Source organism: Suncus etruscus, chromosome 19, assembly GCF_024139225.1.
Source record: "Suncus etruscus isolate mSunEtr1 chromosome 19, mSunEtr1.pri.cur, whole genome shotgun sequence".
Classification (NCBI taxonomy): domain Eukaryota; kingdom Metazoa; phylum Chordata; class Mammalia; order Eulipotyphla; family Soricidae; genus Suncus; species Suncus etruscus.
In genome coordinates, this window is record NC_064866.1 from 41,606,642 (window position 1) to 41,614,399 (window position 7,758).

General features: G+C 38.8%; 1 protein-coding gene across 1 annotated transcript in view; it reads left to right on the forward strand.

The window, feature by feature from the left end:
• The window catches only part of TG (thyroglobulin), a 286,547-nt gene that overhangs the window by 175,092 nt on the left and 103,697 nt on the right, over positions 1 to 7,758 (forward strand). The gene's annotated exons all lie outside the window — the stretch shown is intronic.

Here is a 7,758-nt window from a genome sequence, read left to right on the forward strand (position 1 = left end):
TACTTAAGAACATACATCAAAGGACTTGCCTTAAGGACTACAACCTAAAATTCAACCCTGTATTTTTCCATTTTACGAGATAGCTTCTTTATGAACTGGGGTCTCAGGATGTAAGAAATAGTGTTCAGACTTAGAATCACACAGTGTTATGATCCTATTCTTGGGTGAAATTCTTCATCTTACTTTTTTCTCTTTCTTTTCTTCCCTCCTTCCTTCTTTCCTTACTACTAATTCTGTACTCAGGAATCTCTCCTGGTAATGCTTAGGAAATCAAACCAGAGTCAGTTTTGCATGCAAGTTTTATCTATCTGGCCCTACTCTTATTTCTTGACAAGCAAAGACATTTCCAAACACTAGTACATCCAGGGATACATATTTTCCCTGAAAGCCAAGTTGCAGTAAAAAGGGGGTGAGGTGACTTGTGGTAAGTGTATACCACATGACTCTGACCTATAAGCTGGCTTAAGAAAGACAGAGCCTTTGTGAGATAGTTCAGGAAACCACAATATACTCTCATGGTCTACTAGGACATTGCCACAATTTTACAATCTTCTTTTATTGGGGGGGGGGTCACACCAGGCAGTGCTCAGGGATTACTCCTGACTCTATGCTCAGAAATTGCTCCTAGTAGACTCAGGGGACCATATGGGATGCTGGGATTTGAAGCACTGTCCTTCTGCATGCAAGGCAAACGCCTTACCTCCATGCTATTTCGCCGGCCCCACAATTTTACATTCTTTTTTTTTTTTTGTGGTTTTTGGGTCACACCTGGCAGTGCTCAGGGGTTATTCCTGGCTCCATGCTCAGAAATTGCTCCTGGCAGGCACGGGGACCTTATGGGACGCCGGGATTTGAACTGATGACCTTCTGCATGAAAGGCAAATGCCTTACCTCCATGCTATCTCTCCAGCCCCACAATTTTACATTCTTATGCTGCTCTCCAGGTCTCAAGAAATGGCCTGGGGTTAGATAGTCCTTCCTATTTCATTCTCTACTCCTTTCCCAAATGATTTTTCCTCTCATTTCCTGGCTGGCACAAAAAGAATTCCAAGTTATTTCTTTGGCATGGTAGTATTGGCAAGTCAAGTGTTTCTCTTGACAAGACCTGCACTCCATAGGGCCTCAAGTAGAAATGAGGGATTCAAGCTTCTCTCCATAACTTACCATCTAAAACTATCTGGCGTTCTTTAGAAATCTTGTCTTGTTTTATTTGCTGGATAATTTTCTACCATTTATTAGACCACTTCTGCTATGCCAAAGTACGCTGGGTACCTGAGAGTGTCCTCAGGGAATCTTTCAATTCTGAACATGTGTCTGGTGGCATCTAAGGCTGTATGTGTTCCTTGAAATTAATGGGAGGAAATGGTGGTTTGGCCTTAGAGCCTTGCTTTCTCCTATTTCTACACACATCCCAGAATGTGAGTGCTTTCCTCTTTTAATCAAAGTTGAACACCCTAACTATTCAAGGGGCTTCAAGCTTCCATAACTATTTTAGAACAACTGTGGGTTAAAAAATATCCTTAATAGATGGGAGGTAGGACAAAAACAGAGGTGTAGGGAGGACAATTTGGTGATGGGAATCCCCCCTGATTTTATGTAAATATGTACCTAAAATGTTATTGTCAACAATATGTAAGCCACTATGATCAAAATAAAAATTATATTAAAAATATCCTTAATAGAAATGTGTTTGTATTTCACGGATTTTTTAAACTCATTTCAGAAAAATATCCATGTTATTATGACATAAAAATCCTGCACCCATTGGGTAGTATGTGTGGTAGAGAACTTGCTATGCCTCTGTGCGTTGTGCATTCAGTTCCTGGCACCATGTCAAGAAATAAATGAATAAACTCACCACCCATGAATCAGATCATCATCAGAATCAGGAATGGAGTATTTTTGTCTCCTTAGATCTTTTCAAGTCTTAAAGGTTTTTCCATATATTTTGCATCTCAGTGTGAAGCAAATTTGTACATGAGTCAAGACTTGATGAATTTTGCAAAGTGGCTTATTTTTACTGAACGTGCCAGTTGGTACATACTGTTGTAAGGGATTAAGTTGGTCCAAATTTGCTGAGTGTTCTTGTCATTTCTAATCATTTGATTCTGGTTCCTTTGGGTTTTTCTATTAAGTCAGCTAATTTTCTGCGACAATGGCCAGTTTATTTTCTCTAGACTAATTTGGAGTAGAATACTCAGCTCTAAAGAGAACCAACTCTAAAGAAGTTTACTATAACTACATTATCTTTCTTTTGCTCTTTCCCTGAACATTTCCAAGGAGATCAGAGTATGATTATCTCTCTGGCTCTGGACTCCTTTTAAGTGGTCCTTATGTTCACTTAGGACCTTGACCTCATCAACAGGATTGAGTCAGGGAATAAGCAGCAGATGATAGTGAGATGATCTCTGAATGTAGGATCAACAGAAAGAAAGGGACATGTTCGCCCCTGCAGAAGTCCTGCTGACATGGGACTCTTGCTTCTGTTCCCCTTTGTCATGTTAATTTCCCCTTAATGTTTTCTAATATGATTTTTATTTTAATTATAGTGGCTTAAATATCGTTCAGAGTAATATTCCAGGTACATATTTACATTGAGTCAGGGGAATTCCTTTATAAATCAGAATAAATATCAAATTAATATTTTAATGTTTAAATTCTTCTCTTTATTTTTTTATAATTTTTATTTTTAACCAAAGTGGTTTACATATCTTTCACTGTACTATTATAGGTACATAGTGACATTGAATCAGGGGCATTCCCACCACCAATGTTGTCCTCCCTCCACCCCTGTTCCTAGCATGCATCCCATATCCCCTTTCCTTACCCCCCCCCACCCTGCGCAGGCTGCCAGTATATGTGGTCCCCTCTGTGTCTAGCTTGTTGTAGATTGGGTATTGATTCTGTTGTCATTGGCTTTGGGTTTGGTGTTTAAATTTGATTATTTTTTGTTTCTACTTAATGTTCATATGACTGTTTGGTCTTGGTACCATCCATTTTCCCCCCTCAATTTGTGAGGCGGAACAAGATGGTTCAAGTTATGAGGTTCTGTTAGAAGGAAAGAAAACAAAATGGGGGAAAAAATCAAACAAGCAAAACAAATGGGAGGAGTCTTTTAGAGACTATAAATATCAATTTAAGAGAAGAAAGGGAAAAAGGAAGAAAAACATAACAACAATGAAAAAAATCGCCCATTTTATTGATGTCTGCCCTTATCCTATCACTTTCTGTTTGTTTTCCTTGAAAATGTTATTTTATGATCCCATGGAGTTGAAATTCAATGTCATTGCCTTTACTTTGTTGCTTCTTGATTACTATACTTCCAAAAAATGCATTTTCTTTTTGTCTATTATATTCATATTAACCGCAAGTTTTTGAGAAGTAGCAACATATTATTTAGTGTTAAGTATTTTATTGTTTCACTCATTAATTTTTAAAGATTTTTTTTAGGTTTTAAATTTTAGATCCATGGAGTTTTCAAATATTGATTTCCAGCTTAATCACATTGTTGTCAAAATATGATTTGGAAGATGTCAAGTCCTTAAAATTACTAGGACTTCCTCTATGGTCCTTTTTATATAATTTGCAGAAAAATTATGTAATGTTATTTATATCTTCTAACTACCTTCCTAATAATTTTTCTATTTCATTTACTTTACACTAACAACCACCATGACAATGTTAATGAGTGAAAGAAGTAGAATGCCTGTGTCAAATACAGGCAGGGGGTGTGGGTGGGGGATAGGGGGTGAATTGGTGGTGAGAATGTTGCACTGGTGAAGGGGGGGTGTTCTTTTTTTTTTTTTTTTTTTGGTTTTTGGGCCTCACCCGTTTGATGCTCAGGGGTTACTCCTGGCTATGCGCTCAGAAATTGCCCCTGGCTTGGGGGGACCATATGGGATGCCGGGGGATCGAACTGCGGTCCGTCCTACGCTAGCGCTTGCAAGGCAGACACCTTACCTCTAGCGCCACCTTCCCGGCCCCTGGGTGTTCTTTTTGTGACCAAAACTCAACTACAGTCATGTTGGTAATCACGGTGTTTAAATAAAACAATAAAAAATTTTAAAAAATGGATTCATCCATGTGTCTCTACTTTAGTTGCTTAATATATTTTGAAGTCATGTCTTATAATATTTTGAAATCAAGATATATTTATTTAATTTAAATTTAGATTCAATAGTTATTTCTTCTTAATGTATTGGGTTTTGTTTTGTTTCGCTTTGTTTTGTTCTGGGTGAGTGTTGATGTTGACCAACAAACAGCAGTACTTTCTCTGGTGTTACTCCTGGTTCTGTGCTCAGGGATCATTTCTGGCATTGCTAGTTCTCTAGGTGTGGCTTCACAGAGATTGATATTGCTCCATATCATGACATGATATTGATATCTGCTTTATATTAGGAAAGAATCTTAACCCATACTATCTCTCTCGCCCTACTGGACATTTTCTAGCAACTCTCTTGTCCTTAGGTAATTTGATTTCACTTTGATTTCAACTTAACCCTTTTGACTGTTTTTTCTTTGTTCACTTTTGTACAAATATAAAAAAAAATTCTGTCCCTTTACTTTGAAATTCAATATGTTTTTTAACATGTGACAAATAAGATGGAGATTTCAACAATTAATTGTTTTGCACAGAGGACTATATGATCTTTTTAAATATAGACAAAATGCTATCACTTTTTCACTTGCATCCTTCCAGAGGCTTCTCAGTTTTCCTGGAATGGATCTTAAACTCCTTTCCCTCTCATACAGGGTTTTTCTTTCAGGACCTGTTTCCTCCTGACAGGCCTCTCTCTCTCTTGCTCATGTAGCCCAGACAACCTGGTAGCCTTTCATATCCATTTTCCTGCAGCTGCCACCATTTTCATACTCTCATGCCAGTGTTCTGCCTACATTGGTGTATGGATATTTATTGTTGACATTTTGAGCCTCATCTCCAATTTCTTCCATGGTAAACCTTCCTAAGCAGCCCATTATGTTTTTGTACATGATTGTAAAACAATAACATATGTATTTTACAATCTTAATGTGCTTAGTAATTCTTCCATTTTATTTTTATTTATTTTTATGTTTTATGTTTTTATTATCTTTATTTAAGCACCATTATTGCGAACATGTTTGTTTTTGTTTGTTTGGTTTGGTTTTTGGGCCACACCCGGCTATGCTCAGGGGTTACTCCTAGCTATCTGCTCAGAAATAGCTCCTGGCAGGCATGGGGGACCGTATGGGATGCTGGGATTTGAACTAACCACCATAGGGCCTGGATCTGCTGCTTGCAAGGCAAACGCTGCTGTGCTATCTCTCCGACCCTGCAAACATGTTTGTAATTGGGTTTCAGTTATAAAAAAGAACACACCCCTTAACCAGTGCAACCTTTCCACCACCAATGACTCCATCTACCTCCTCCCCCACCCCCTGCCTATATTTGAGATAGCAATTTATTTCCCTCACTACCATTGTCATGATAGTTGTCAGTGTAGTCATTTCTCTAACTGAACTCACTACTCTTTGTGATAAGCTTCATAGTGTGGGCTGGTCCTTCCAGCCCTTATCTTTATTATTTTTGGATATTATTACAATAATGTCTTTTATTTTTCTTAAAACCCATAGATGAGTCAGACTATTCCATGTCTATATTTCTCCATCTGACTTCTTTCACTCAGCATAATAGTTTCCATGTCCATCCATATGTAGGAAAATGTCATGACTTCATCTCTTCTGATGGCTGCATAATATTCCATTGCTTATGTGTACCACAGTTTCTTTAGCCACTCTGCTGTTGTTGGACATCTGGGTTGTTTCTACATTCTGGCTATTGTAAATAGCACTTCAATGAATATAATGTGGGCATAAGGTATTTTTGTATTGTGTTTTTCTGTTCCTAGGGTATATCCCCAGGAGTGGTATAGCCGAATTATATGGGGCCTCGTGACTACTGAGCCATAATCACACTCCAATCCAGCAGCCTATTCTGCTCTCTGTACCACATCTACTATCCATCAGTATCATGTTTGCTTATGAGATAAACATGATCTGTAACCTAGACAGATAAAAATCTGATAACCTGTAACATAAATAGATTATCTTGCTTTCACTGCTATGGCATCAGGGCCTAGACCAGGGCCTACTATGTTTAATAGGTGTGTAAAATATTTGTAAAAAGAAATTCTTGAAAAAACAATGAACTTGGGAATCCCAGGTGATATACAGAAATGTCCAGAAGAGAGAATTTTCCTAATCAGTCACTTAAAACTTTCACTTGTATTCCCTTGTGTCCACTTTTCGGTTTGCTAAACTCCCTGAAGTCATAAAATTAGGTTATTTTGAAGGCTCAAGCTCAAGGAGATACAAATGCTGATGCAGTTTCTCCTGTGTTTCTCATCGCTCCCCTCATCTCTGGCAACTCTACTTAAAAAATTAAAACCCAGGGCCAGCGAGGTGGCGCTAGAGGTAAGGTGTCTGCCTTGCAAGCGCTAGCCAAGGAAGGACCGCAGTTCGATCCCCCGGCATCCCATATGGCCCCCCAAGCCAGGGGCAAATTTCTGAGCTTAGCCAGGAGTAACCCCTGAGCATCAAACGGGTGTGGCTCGAAAAACCAAAAAAAATAAATAAAATTAAAGCCCACAGGTTTCTGAATGAACCACCCACTCTCCTTCCTAGGAAGCTCCCCCACATTTCAAGAGTTAAATATTTAGTAGGTTTATTGTGATCAGAAATAAATACATGATTTAGCAAAGAACAATGTTGCCATCTTTGAGCACTCCCAAATATGTAACACCACTTGTCACAAAGAAAACCAATTCACAGGATAGCGAACAGACATCTGGATCTTATGAGGTTGCCTCTGTGATGATGGAAGTCAAAGTCCATGCGTTCCATTTGTTTCTCATGCCGTAGCCAGTTTCTTTGGAATTGTTGAGGAAAACCACAAAAGTGTCCTTCTGAATCCAGTATATTTATACAAGGATGCTTCATGTAAATGCAGATGCATAGGCCACTAGCACAATGATCTCAGATTCATGGAATGCATCTGGGGAACAGGCAGATCTCTCCTACCAGGCAGCTTGTGAGCCCATACCCTGCCCTCCTCCCCCAGAATCCCTGTGAAACTGGGGAAAATGAGTCATGGATTCATTTGAGGCTCCTTTCCAACACAATTAAAAGAAGCAGAGTGGCCTGGAGATAAAAGTGGGTTTTAAAATCTTTATGGTGTTTTTACTCTCAGCTCTTAAAATAACTTGAGACAGAACTAAGCTGCTCTAGCTTCTATCTTTCCCAGAGCTCAGCAATTTTATTCATGTGAATGTCAGATTTTCCTAATAGAAGTATATGGATTATTCTTTCCAACTGTCAATTTTCTCTTTTTCTCTAAAGAAATGAACCATAATCACGTAGCCAAGATTGCCAGCCCCCTTCCTCTCTGGAGGTCCTGCTTAAATGGGAACTTTTGTATCTCCCTTCCCTCACCCCAACCACTTTCTCTGCATACAAATTTTCTTCTTTTTACACTGGTGGGACCTGGGATTTCTTCTTCTTATTTTTTTTAACCCAATACCTACACAGACTTAACACAATGCTTATTGGGGACAAATGCAACTAAATGAATGATTGAGACATCAATATAGGCAGTGGTCTCAGCATCCCATGAAGCAGCTTCTTGCTGTGATGTTGCAAAGCTGTGTTTGGGGTTCTTGCAAAAGCTTGCATAGTCTCAAGCCTACCCATAGACTTCTTCAGCAGCTTCCTGACCTATATGTG